Genomic DNA, 14,517 nt, shown 5'->3' on the forward strand with positions numbered 1-14,517 from the left:
CACACACACACACACACAAACACACTCCCACTCCCACACACACACACACAGTATCCTGCCATAGAGTACAGGCACAAATACTCAGACAGGCACAACAAGCATGCACACTGGTACAAATCCTGCATTCATCACGCCTGGAAAACATAAAAGCACACAAACAAACACACACTGTTTGTGTCGATGACAATAGCTACACAAAGTCACTGGGTTCACTGCAGTGTGAACAAAAAAAAACTCATTTGAATTCAGATCATTAGCATCATGTGGTGACCATGATTTGAATAGTCAGTACGAGATGTGGATGGGCTTTCTGTAAACTGTGTGGCTGATTTCAAAGGTTACGTCACGCATGCAAATTCTATATAGTTCAGATTATAACTGTCTACGAGAGATGAAAGAGGAAGACTTCATGAAGCTTTACGCAGCCTTCGAGGAGCAAAACAACTCCACTATATTATTGTTACGGTCAATAAATTTGGCCAGCTGACCTACAGTATTTGTGGCAATAACAACATACTCTTTGAGGACAAGGACTGTTCTCAGCACAGCAGAAGACTGAGAGGATCAAAATGGTCAACTTCAAACAAGATGCAAAGCAGAAACAGCACTCACTCAGAGTTTAGGGCTAATCCTTAGATATCAGCACAACATACTGATTAAAAAATACCTGTCAGTTTTCTAAAGTCCAAGCTGAAATCAAATATCTTGTTTTGTCTAACTAACACTGAAAAATATTCTACGTATCATCTCATAATACAAAGAAAAGGCAGCAAATCCTCACAGCTGAGGTGCTGAAAGCTGAAGTGTTTGATATTTTTCCTTTTAAAAATTAACAATTAATGAAACATCAAAACAGTTACAGATTTTTGTCCTTTCATCGACTAATAGTTTCAGCTCTGAAGACGATTTTTCAATAAACAACAAGAGACTGAAGGACTGATGAGTGAGTGCTGTTTACTCTACAGCTCTGAACCGGAGCATGAAATCAAATGAGTGGAAAAAACACTCGGGGGTGACAGTGTTCAATTGCATTCAGATTCTCAAACTGTCCACAAGAAGAGTCACACATGATGTAACTTTATAAACACTTTTGACTTTTCTAAATCAGCTCCCACAAAAACCAAATAGTGTTGATGTGTAGCGTAACACATGCACACACAGGCCAATTACATCTTCACCCCACCCTTCTTTCTAAGGTCATCCTGCTCTTTTGCTGGAGTAAATAAGACTGCCGGCGAGCCCTCTGCTTGTGTAAGTTGTTTATTAAATCATGATGCATACTCTATCAAAAGATAACATCTACTCTTAGAAGCTGACTTGGTTTGTTGGATATCCAGCAGATCTGATAATGTGATGTTGAGCTGAAAAAGTTAAGGTACTGTCATGTTTGCAGAGATGATTCACCGTTTCCACTGTTTAGCTAATGGTTACATATTTGCAATAAAAACCAGGCCACAAAGTCAATCCAGACAAGTTTTGAAATGTTTCCAATGTTTCTAATCTGTTGCTCTGCTAAGCAGCTTGTCAGCTCCCAGATAAGATTTTTTTAAAGCCCAGTACTCCCAAAACTGACAAGGTTCATCAATTTGAACACATTCTTAAACACTTGTTATTTTCCCCCAACATAACCGAGCCACATTCAGGATACAGCAGGAGTTAATGTGCTGTAGTCAGAAATAGGAGTGCATTTAATGAGGATTTTCATTATCAATAAATCTGTCAAGTCTGTAACTCAAACATATTCAGTTTATTATCATAGAAGACTAAAGAAACATTTAAAAAGGTCCAGTGTGTAGAATTTAGTAGCATCTAGTGAAACAGACGTGGCAGAAATGGATTATAAGATTCTTAAGTATAGTATAAGTGTATAATCACCTAAAATAAGTATGATGTTTTTGTTATCTTAGAAGACGCCCTTTATATGTACATAGGGCGTAGTGCTGGGTGATTAATCAGATTTCATTTTCAAATCCAACTCCAAAAACACGCCCATCATACCTTACTTAATAATATCAAATATTTCAACACTTGGGTGAATATCTCACTGTTGATTCAGACATAGCAGAGTCTGGAAGAGGAAATGACAAGCAAACAAACTCAGTTGCTGAGTTTCTCTGTGATTCCTACAAACACACAAAATGTCAGAGCAGAGATGTGGCATTACTACTACGACGATTTATGAGGCTAAATATAGTGCTGTGCAATCATACAACAGCGTCTGGAAGAGGAAGCGACCACCAGAGCTAAGCTACAGCCGCAGCCAAACGCAGACAAACATCTGAATAGGGTAAATATCCAGACTCACTGAGGAAAAATGCTGTAAAGAAAGAGATATAACGCTGCACTAACTTTGTTTTTTATGCTAATCTAGCCGTGAATACACCATCACTTAGTATGGTTGGAAGAGATACATGCAATGCATTCTGGTTGTTGTAGGATTCCCCCTTAAGAGCAGTGTGGGCCCTTTTCTCAAGTTTTCTCTAGTCATAGTCACAGTGGTCACATTTCCACATACATTTCTACTATATATAGTAGGTGATCTAGTTCTAATAAATCATCATATTCACAGACATGAATTTTTCCTTTAATTCACTTGTCTTATTGACCCTGATGAAAGCAGATTTGAAAGGAAACAATGACTATGAGGTGTGAGCGCACTCTCTAAATTTTAGGAGGCAGAACATTTTTGTAAAAGTTAACGCAATCTTATGGAAAAAGACATTTTCATGCTGAAGTAAGTATTTAATCCACAGACGTCAGCTACAGACAGGTGACACAACTATAGAGGCTTCTATGAAAGCATGATGTGACTCTTATATATTTTATCACCAGATCTCAATCATATTGAACTTGAATTTTTAGTATATTGTTCTTTGATGTCTTTGTGTATTAAGCTGCTGGACCCTAAATTTCCCCTAGGGGATCAATAAAGTTTACATCATCATCATCATCATCATCTGTGGGTGATCTTGGATCACATGGAAAGCAGCGTCCTCCACCATCATTGTGATCAAAGTTACAGAAACTTGAATAGTCTATTTAACTTAACACAGACAAAGCTATTCTGGACACTCATGATGGCCTAACTAAGACAGCTGATGTTACTTTTTCTTTTAATTTGTCACCAACTGGGTGATACTGGAATGTATTGCAGCCATTTGCACTTTTTACTTGCTTTAGGAGTTTTTTGCCATCAGTCTGGTCTGCAGCAGGCCAACCACTCGCTACTCAGGTTTGAAGGTCATGTGATGGATTTGGCTAATTGAAACAAAAACAAGACAAACACCCCAAGGTTGTCTTTTATTGCATGATATAGATCATTGTTCTAACTGAAACAAGTAGTCATTGACTGAAAATTAATCGACAACTATTCATAATATAATCAATTATTCATTCAGAGTCATTTTTTCAACAAAAAAAAGACAATTTTCCAGTTCAGGATTCTCAAATGTAAGTATTTTTTAGCTTCTTTAGGCTTCTGTGATAGTAAACTAATGATCTTTTGGGTTTGGACTGTTAGTCATTTGAGGATGTCACCTGGGGCTTTGGGACTCAAACTGACACACTTAAAGCTACAAATCAGCCATTAAACCTCATAGTAACAGTTTCACTTTAAATCCATTGTGCTAGAGTAGAGCCAGAAAGCATATTGTTGACTGAAATGAGTTTCTGTGTGTTCACAGGTATAAAGGCATTGATCTGTGAAAGGGTGTTTACTCAGCAAACATGGGAAGTAACACGGCTCTAATGACTTGCAACATGGTTTTTTGCTCAACGAAGCAGCAGATTACATAAAAGTATACGTCTCTCTTTAACCTCCAGACAACCGCTGTTACTTATGAGTCCTTTAGCAATTGTGAAGTTACCCAAGCGACACTTCGTTCCTCCTTTTTTTTGGTCCAACATCTGAAATTCTTTCCCCTAGCTCGTGATGTCGTCACATGGCACTTCTCAATGGACGTCTTTATAGGCCGGAGGTTGACAATAAGAAGGCTATGCAGAGCATGTTGCCCACACAGATGGACACACATCGCCTGTACATGTACAACAGGCTTGTCTCTCTCTGCAGCTCAAGCCATAGAGCACTCCACTGTCCTGCAGAAACATGCTCAGCCAAGCAGATGATCCCCCCCATGCAACGTGCAACTTTGACCAGTGGCTTCACTACATAATGAAGCTGTTAGTTGATGCACCGAATCATCCTCCAGTACTTTTACAATACTATATTTTGTAAATTTGGCGGTTATTTTGCAACAGGTTGTGATTATCCTCTTAATATAGCAGCTTTCTTCTGCCTCTGAGCTTCATCACACAAGTATTTCCTCAGAATCCCTTTCATCAAGCACCCAGACAACAACATGCCCAAACATACTGCATCCACCTGTTTGCCTTTCACATTGGTGATGACAGCAATAAGAATAATGCAATCAAGAGAGCCAGTTTTTCCAGTTAAGAAAACACAAGGATTACCCAATGAATAATACGCCTCTGGCTGCACTATATTATGGTCTATTGAAGTTACTGCTAGTAGAGACACTGGTATCTACAATGCATTTTATCCTTTATCAATATTGCTCAATAGTGAGTGTAGACAGAAACTCTTGATCTTTAATTCGGGAAACAAAATCTTATCTTTTTGGCCAGGTCATTAAAATATGCCCATGTGCAGAGTATCCACCAGTGTATTGCAAGCTTAGAGGCCCACCAGACCTAAGCATCAGGGAAGTTTTTACATGTATTTTAAGATGACTTCCAAACTTAAAGTGTCTTATACAAGCAGTGTAGTTCCTTTAAAGAATAGCTCAGTGCATAGTGAGTGTGCAGTCCAAAGACAGAGACTGTGTGTGTGATGGTGAGGCTTCAGTGACAGGAGCAGACAGTATGAAGTTAACAGTATAGCTGTGAACAGTGCAGTGTGTGTACAGTTGAGGCTATTTGTCAGTGGATGCATGCTACAACTCCTCAGGACCCAACCCATGTATCCGTGTCTTGCATGCCACCCAGATGAGGTAAAGGAGGTTAGCCCGAAATCTAGTGACAACTTTTGGCCCAGTCTTATGTAGGGTGGACTCAGCTGTTCTGGTTTTAGTGGCAATCGCTGGACCTATTCTGGCCAAAACTCTGCATGTGACATCACACAATAGTTAATCCAAAAACAACAAAAACAAAGAAATCTGACCCTTAATCATTTTAAGTCATTTTATCCAAAATGCCAAACATTCTCTGGCTCCATCTTCTCAACTTTGAAGATTTTTTTAGATTGCTGTGCCAATTCTTATCTTATCTTAATTAATTGATAAAACTAGTTTATATTTGGTCTATGAAATCTCAGAAAAATGTAGAGTCACATCCACACCCAAAATTATTCATTTCATTTACTATCATATAGGAATAAGTAGTAAGTAAATTACCAAATAATAGAGAAGTTGATTTCTTCATTCAACTTCATTAACTGTTGCACCTGGATTTTTTGCCTAGCTGCTTTTACATTAATGGAAACTGAGTGGCAACAATTTGTCCATTCATTGATTAATCAGTTGACAGAAGCTCATTTTGCTAAAATATTAATCGTTTTGAGTAATTTTTCTTTGGGTTTGTGACTGTTGTTTGGACAAAATGAGACATGTGAAGCTGTCACCTTTGAGTCTGGGAAACTAGAATTGACATTTGTTACAGTTCTCTGATGTTTGGTAATACTGGTTCATTTCAATAATTTTTCAGGCAGAAATGCCAAACATTTGATGGTTCTGCTGTTATTTTCTTTGTCATACATGACATGATAAATTGAATATCTTGACATTTTGGCATTTAAGACATAACCTGTGAGAAACTGTAAATGCCATTTATTCTCAATATTTTAACATTTTATAGAATAATAGATAATAAAAAATAATTGTTGGTTGAACCCCCTTTGGTATTTGACTTTTTTATCAGACCAAACCACTTCTCTCAGGTGACAAAGCTCCCTTTTCACAATTTTCTGACATTTGTAGAGACTAAATGTAGGGCAGCAACCAGGGATGCCAGTTTCGACAGACCAACACCTATTAACCAAACACCATAAACACACCTGTCACATGCCCAGCAGAGACACCGCAGCTACACCTTATTTTTATAAAGTCAATGGGCTACACACAGCACAGCTATGCTAATAATGCTAGCTAGCTGTTAGCTGCCGTGCAAGCTGGTAAAATTGATCCGCCATGTCCCTTTGTATATGCCGGTTGGTGCTTCTGTTAAGTGTCGGAGCCTCCGTGTGAGACGTTTGGTCGATAAATGTGTGTTTTTATAACTTATTCCAAGACTGCACTCACTCCCAGCCCTGGAATGTACCGAAATATGACACCAATTGATGTAACATGCATAACATGAAGTAAAGAGTTCAGTACTCTACACTAGTATGCAAAATAACCTAAAGACCGCCATGATTAACCAGTAAAAATACTCTTAGTGGTTAAACAATTACCAGTCAACTGTTGACTTCCCTAGCTGCGACTAACAACTATTGGTATTTTGATGAAGTTTTTTCATACTGATTCACAGTTCAAAAACAAACTCTTATCTTATACTAACCCTTTATACAGCCCCTAAGTTCAGCCTCTGTCTCTTAACAGGCAGTCTTAGCTCCTTTCTCTTTAAGGCCCACCTCCCAATCTGTCCCAGCTCTGCCGAAGGGCAGTCATATCACAGTTGTGTTGAGTTAACTGACAGCTGTGCTAAAAAACCAGGCAACACAACAATATATAGACATATTTGGAGATCATTTTTTCCCAATGGATCATTTAGAAATAGCGCAGGGAGGTTTAGTACAAGCAGACACAGACATAGTGAGATGTCCAGTACACCTCCAACAGGTAAGCTTATTTTGTTTTGCCATGCTATGTAATGAAAAAAAAACACTCACTGTGTGCCATCTGAACAAGAGTCATGGCTCGGTATATATGGCTCACATAGGTCACCTTTAATCCTTTAGTCTATGAAATGTTAGAAAACTGTCCAACCCGCAACAGTCCAAAACTCAATGATTATCAGTTCATGGTTCATGGTGACATACAGCAGAGAAAAGCAGCAAATCATCACATCTGAGAAGTTGGAATATTTTGTGTTTTGTCTTGAAAAACAAATAATAAAACATGCTGCTCATTAATATTCTGCTAATCAACTAATTACCTAATCATTGCAGCTCTGAAGTAAATTATTTATCACTTTATAAGAAAAAACTATTGCTGCATCTGCATATTTCTTTATCTCTCCTAAAGCACAAATGAAATGCTGCCCTCTGACCAAGTTGTTTTGCAAGGCATCCCAAAACACAGACACATGTGCTAAACCAGACATGTTTAACTTCTCTCTTTTTGGTTAAACTCTGACGTCGTGCTGGAGTGGGATTTTTTTTTAATGTGTTCCTACTTTGGCACCTCCTTCCTAGAAAGCTTCTCCATTTACATGAAATCGCTGCTCAGAGTTGGTTACGTAACACAGCCTATGTGTTGTTACATACCACAACACAGAGAACAAAGAAGTAGCAGTAACTTCCCCTATAGGATGAAGAGAGTTAACTGTTAATTGTTTATTCTACCACTGAGCTTGTTCATCAATTAACATCTGGATCTAAGCATTTTTTAATCAAAAACTTGAAAAAAAAGTCCAATTGGAGAATCAGCATGTACTTTTGGCTGCCATGTGACTTTTGGTCCCCCGTGACAAATAAAGGGAACACGTTGCTCACTAAAAACCAGTTTCAAATCATTGGTAATTTAGTATGAGATCATACATTTAAACATGAGACACAAGCCTCAACCAGTCGGGTGTGTTGCAGAGGCATGTCGGCTCTCTATCCACCCCCCAGGTATGCTTGTTTTCTTCAACACCCACTATTAATGTCTCTATCTACATCTGACTGTCAGTATCTACATTGTTAATCCTTGCACACACACACAAATGTCCTGTTTTTCCCCACTCTCTTTCTGTAAGCTCAATATATCAAACTTGTTCACCTGCAGAAAGATGAAACAACACAATATGATAGGTTTGGCTCATAATTCCAGATGTGTTAGTAATATTTTCATTATCTGCAGATTGTTTCCTCATTTAATGAATTAATACACCAGAAAATATTCACATTTAAGAAGCAGAAAAGAGTGAATTGGCTTTTTTTCTTGACTAAAAACAATTAATCAATTTCTCAATTTCTCATTTGATCAAATAATAGTTGAGTCTCTAAAACATCAGAAAACTGAAGAAAAAAAAAAGTCCATCCAAGTTTTGCAGACTCCAAGGTGGCATCATGTCTTAATTGCAATTCTGAAAATAAAATATATAATATAGTTTAAAGAAAAAACTTCAGGGGTGCAATCTCTGGAAGGTGTCAAATGAAAATAGTGCCAAACAAACAAACAAAACAAAAAACAACAGCTCTTTCTTGCACCGTGTGAAGTGAAACTGGCAAAGAGGAGTTCAAGTCCATGTGGCAGAAGCTTAAAAAATGTGGAAAAATCCAAACACCTCCAGGTTGGGAAAAAACAACTAAACCCTGCAAGACAACCTCGCCTAAACACATCTCCAGAGCAACTTCATGAAAACACGCTTAAGTCACATGCAGCTAATTCTCAGACTGACTACTCACTCCCTTAAAGTCCAACATGTGAGTGTGTGTTTTTATCTCCTCTTCTTTCCTTTCACACCCATTACTCATCAAACACAACTTTCCAATAAAAAAACGCACAAGACAAAAAAAGCCACAAGTTAAAGGAGTCAAAGTAGTGCAATTATCGCCCTGAACAATGTAACAGTGTACAAGCTGCGGAATTACTATGAAGCGGAGGGAAAAAAACATCTTCTAGTCTTTTTCTTATTCGTTTGTAGTCTTACCGCGACTCTCGGACATTCAGAGGTTTCCAGGTTTTATCCTCTTCTGTCTTCAGAATAGCGCTGAAACGTGAAAACTTGCTTTATAACCTCCGTCCAATATCTTCTCCTTCTCCCTCTTCTCCTCCTCTATCTGTGTTGTACTTGTGTGAGTCAGGTCTGCAGTCCTCTTTTTTTCTTTCTCTTGTCTTTCACGAGCCAGTAGGAAGCGCTGCTCGGTGCTCACGTGGACCGCTGGAGCAACAACAACACGAGCCATGTGTTCCCACCGTCCGCGCGCGCTACTGTGGCAGGAGGAGGAGTAACATGGATGGGAACAAGATGTGAACATTGATGGGACGATGTTATGCATCAACTGGTTGTCCTTGTTTATACACGTCGCAGGTTTCACATGGAGATATCATTTCATGAGAGTTGGCTGATCTTAACCCATACTGTTCAGGGTCAAATTTGACCATTTTTTTCCCATTTAAGAGCTGTAAAAACACCATATACACATTTCTTTTAGCTGGACTTTTCCTAATGTGACCCACAGTATAAACAATGGGAACAAAAATGAATCATATTTTTGACATTTTTGTGCAGCTGATACGCGTTTTTAGATATGCAAAAATTTGACCTGTGTTTATAAAAAAAAGTTCAAAAATAAGCATTATAACGTGTTGTTGTATTCATCATATTATATTAAATGTTCCCCCCCGGACTATAAAATAGTGTTTGGGAATGTTTTAATGAAACATTTATTAATGACTGATGGGGAATTTATGAATGTGAATTGGTGTAGAGACTAATTATGAGTCAGAAAGTGAACAGTACGTACAGTAAGGGTTAATGATTATAATTACAGATAGATAGATAGATAGATAGATAGATAGATAGATAGATAGATAGATAGATAGATAGATAGATAGATAGATAGATAGATAGATAGAAATAACAACCATAAATACCAAAATTACAATCATAACAATCACAAATTCCAAAAATGAAGTGTGAAGAATAGAACGTTTCTAGTACTATATAGATATAAATGAAGTAAAGAATCAAATTATCATGAATTATAACATATTGCTAATAAAAAGCACAGAAATAAAAGTAAATTGTACAAATTCTATATCACTTATATACACAAATCTGAAATGTATAAGTTGTGTTTGTGTTTTTTTTTGGTAGTGTGACCAATTTTTATTTTTGCATAATAAGGCTACCATACAAATTAGGTGTGCTAGATTCCCCCGCTCTTCCAACCTCGGACTCTCAATGGACAGGTCTGAGGTCGACCTACTCCTGCCACTTTACCCACTCTCCTACTTCTGACTGTTTTTTTTCCTCAGCAGGTAAACCACTGCTTAGGTCAGCAAAAATGGACAATTTAATACAGTTAAAGCAACAATAAGGTACCACCGATCAGTGAATTTGAATTCTATATGGGTTCATTATCAACACTGTTAAAATGTGTATCAGAAATTGGTGAAACATGATGATCACTGTTACCCAGAGCCCAACATGACATCCTCAAATGTTTTGCTTTTTCCAAACAACCCAAAGATATTGTGTTTATTTTCATAGAAGAGGAAATAACTCAAAAAATATTCACATTTGAAGCTGAAATCTGAGAATTTTAGCGTTCGACAATTACTTTTCTCGATCAACTAATTGATTAATTGACTAATCATTGCCATCTCAGTAAATGTATTGATTTAGGCTTATTTTACACTCTGTCTTTGAATTTTTGGGGGTCATCGCACACAATCAACTCACACTATGCACATACACTTTCATGCTCACAACATGATAAACCCATTAATAGGTTGTCAAAGACCTTTATTTCACCCTCTGGCCAATTCTTACATTTACTTGTAAAAGATCACAAACAAAATTTGGACCTCAGCTTTTATCAGCTTATTTATGGGTTAGAGTTTTCTTTCATAGTGAACATTACAGCCTCTCAGAACTGCTAGCCCTGCTGCATCTAATTCAAATTCCTGTGTCTTAAATAGCCCTTGCTTGCAAAAATGTAGAACATTAAGACTGATTGTGATGATATTATGTACACTGTGAGTCTTCTTGGTTATAAAAGCTAAGCATGATGTGGTACCTGTCCATCTGTGCAACACTCCACATTAAATCTATGAAAAACATCTGCCCTATAATGACCGACTGTCCTGTCTCATGACAGAGATGATCTCATTGACCCAGTGACTCAGTGATGTCAGTGACCCATTGACGGTAAATAAAGGAGGAAGTTTATCCACATCACTCAGCAGAACTGATGAAGTCTTTTGGAAAATAAAAATACCCTCAAGCACTGCAGGCTACAGGAAGTTTTGGCTTTTACTTCTACTCTATCACATGTCACTCTGATGAATGAGAGCCTTCACGTGAACCTGTGGGAGACTCCTCGGTCTAAACTCTGACCAGGGAGGACATCCTGTTTTCATTGTGCACAGGACATACACCCAGTTTGTGTCAACACACATGTCTATCTCATGTTTCTGCAAAGGTCTTGCGTGTCATGTTTGAGTTAAAAAATAAACCCAGATGAGTGCGAAACGAATGAGTGTCACAAATATTCAAACTACTGTATTTGCTTGAAATTCAGTAATGTGACCTTCATCCTCACCTCTTAATACATTTCCAGAATGTGTAGTTGATCATTATTCGCTAAGAAGATCAAAATTATGAAATCAAAACTGGACTTTGACAGATTTTAAGTGTCACATGAAAAAAACAAAAAAACAAATGAAAACATTTGTATAGTCTGTGTGGAAAATTGTGTCAAAAATGTCTAATACAACTTAAATAACTTCCAGATCATATCCCCCACGTGTATCAAATAGAAAAAACTTTACTATCTCAGTGGGAAAATTCCAGGGGATTGGTAACGCCCTCTTTTTGTGTGACATCAGCTTTACAAAAAAAAAGGGGGAAAAAAGAAAAACGAAAAAAGAAAAAAAACTCTCTTGTTTACAGCTGTTGAAAAAAATCAGCTTCAAGTTAAAGTGAGTATTTTTGACGCCAGAGAGTCTTTGCTACAAGTTATTGGACCTCCCATTTCACATGTTCCCCCTCCATCCTTGAGAACATCATGTTTCTTATCTAATTGTTCCAAAATCAAGATTTAGACACAAACATGACCTCCCACATTGTGTTAGGGCTCCTAGACTTTGGAAAAAACCTGCCTGGACAATTTTTAAAAAATATTTTACCATTACAGTGCAATACAAATGAAGTTACAAATTATGTTCATAAACATCAGCAATAAGCAGCAAAAATCAGCAAATAATAGCGGTGGAAGAAGTCAGATACTAAAAGCAATACCACACAATAAAAATCACAAGTAAAAGTCCTGCATTCAAAATTCAACTTGAGCAAATGTACAGAGATAATATCAGCAAAATGTACTTATAGTATCAAAAGTAACAGCAGGCTGTCAGTAGTCAGAAAGTTATTAGATTATCATCCCAAATGTTAACATTTCTTAATATTTATATATATAATATTAATATAATATCTTAATATTTATCTTATATATATCATTAGCCTATAATAAATGTGGAGCAGACAAGTTTAATTTAATTTATGGCAGGTTATGTGACTATCAAATGTTTTGTATGTAAAACTTTGACATAAATGAAAGAGAAAAATTAAATTGGCATATCAAGGAGAAACAATCTATAAATCTATACCTGTATTATTATATTAAATTGGTTATGGACACGCAATAATTGATCAAAGCGAGATATTCCGCAAATACCGACAACATGCGCACAAAAACTGCGCCACACAGAATTATATAAGTTCAATACACTTGTTATGCGAATGCATTCATTAGTAAATACATTCCCAAAATAGGCTTTTTCGGAAGCACTTTTTTGGCAAGGACACATTCAGTTCCCATAAATGAGAGTAACTAAGATATAAAACCCTCCAGGGTGTCATTAGGGGAGTGGAGGTAGTGGGTGTACTGATGCTTCTAAGAGAAACACCCAGTCATGGTGTGTGTGTGTGTGTGTGTGTGTGTGTGTGTGTGTGTGTGTGTGTGTGTGTGTGTGTGTGTGTGTGTGTGTGTGTGTGTGTGTGTAGCTGCGCTGCTATGATGGAAAACTGCTGCCAAAATTTACAGCAGGACACAGAAACCCGCTCTGACCTTTCAGCTTCGTGTCTCCGATGGGATCATTGCAGTCTCAGATGAAGAGGTGTGTGATTCCGCAGCGTGGAGTGGGGGAAAAATAAAGTGAGATTTTTTTTTTTTCCGTGGAGGGATGGGATTGAAAAATTATATTTCCATCGTGATTTCCCAATCAAGCCCGTCCGTATTGTACCAAACAGGCCCCCTCTCTTCCTCTCCCTGTGCACATTCCTGCAGTAACCGAATAAAAACACTACTGGATCCCCCAGTGTCGAAATCCCACCTTCAGGGCAGAGACTCTTTTTCCATTGGATGTAGCAAAGAAAGAAACCTTGTTTTTCACGATCAGGAGACAAGGCAGAGAGGACAAGAGCCCAGGCATCATTAACATATGAGCAAACACGGATAGCATTAATTAAGAGCTAAATGCATTGCCATTTCTACCAGACTGTGCAAGATAACTGCTATTAATGTGCACAAAAGTACAAAAAGTCCCCAAAGACAAATAAAAAAAGAAGTTACTTACACATAAATTCCAGGCAGGCAAGGCATTTCCCCACTGCAAGCACAGACCCCTGCATGGACATTTCTCAGACAGATCACAGGCGCTTTTAACTAAGTTATAAATCTAACTAATGGGTTTTTTGCTTGTTTAAAGTCCTCATCCTGTCCCTGCAGCCCAGTTCGTCCACTCTGAATCCCTGCAGCCACACAGCTTCATGAGCTCACAGAAAAGAGGATTGCTTTGGGTCAGTGAGGTTTCCCCAACCCCCTTACCCAGCAAAAAACAGGCCAACACCAGTGCCAGCCTCGTCTTCTGTTGGGGTGGCACTGACCCTGCTGCCAGGGGATTGGTTATTCTGTGTGCTCTGTCAGTGGTGGGCATGGGGCCCGGGACAGAGAGGGACACAAGAGAGACTGAAGCGAAAAAGACAAAGACTGGCACATGGAGGCCTAGTTTGAGAGGAGAGGCAGAAGCAGGGGTGCCTGGAAAGACTCGACATCCAGACTTTGGAGGGTTCAGGTCAGACAGGTTTACTGTAAGAAGGCTAACAACAATTTTCATGATCAATTAATCAATAATTCTGTCAATTAGTTTTCTCTTTCAGAAAATCATGGGAAACTCCCTCCACAATGTCTAAGCCGAAGTCTCTAATTTGCTTCTTTTGTCAAGAAACTCAAAGATATTGAATTTACAATCATTCAACAGAGAAAAGCAGAACATCTACACATTTGATTTGCTTGAACAAAAATTTGAAAAACTTTTCTTTTCCTTTCTTACTGAAAAAGTAAGTTTTCCTCATTTTTACTGCAGTTGTGCCACGTTTTTTTTACTCCCCATGCACCTGTCACATATTGAGGTGGTAGGGATGCTGAAAGTAGACCTGACTTAAATAATTAAAGGAGTATTGCAGTAATTCACTATATGTACACTAAGTAGGGAGACTTGTGGGAGAAAAGTAAGAAAAAAAAGGCAAAATTGATGCAGCTAAGGTAAAAAATATATATATTCCTGA

General features: G+C 37.9%; 1 protein-coding gene across 1 annotated transcript in view; it reads right to left on the reverse strand.

Annotated features, from left to right (window-relative positions):
• The window catches only part of ankmy2a (ankyrin repeat and MYND domain containing 2a), a 366,395-nt gene that overhangs the window by 113,241 nt on the left and 238,637 nt on the right, over positions 1-14,517 (reverse strand). The window lies entirely within an intron of this gene.

This window comes from Scomber scombrus, chromosome 7 (genome assembly GCF_963691925.1).
Source record: "Scomber scombrus chromosome 7, fScoSco1.1, whole genome shotgun sequence".
In the NCBI taxonomy this organism is placed as follows: Eukaryota; Metazoa; Chordata; class Actinopteri; order Scombriformes; family Scombridae; genus Scomber; species Scomber scombrus.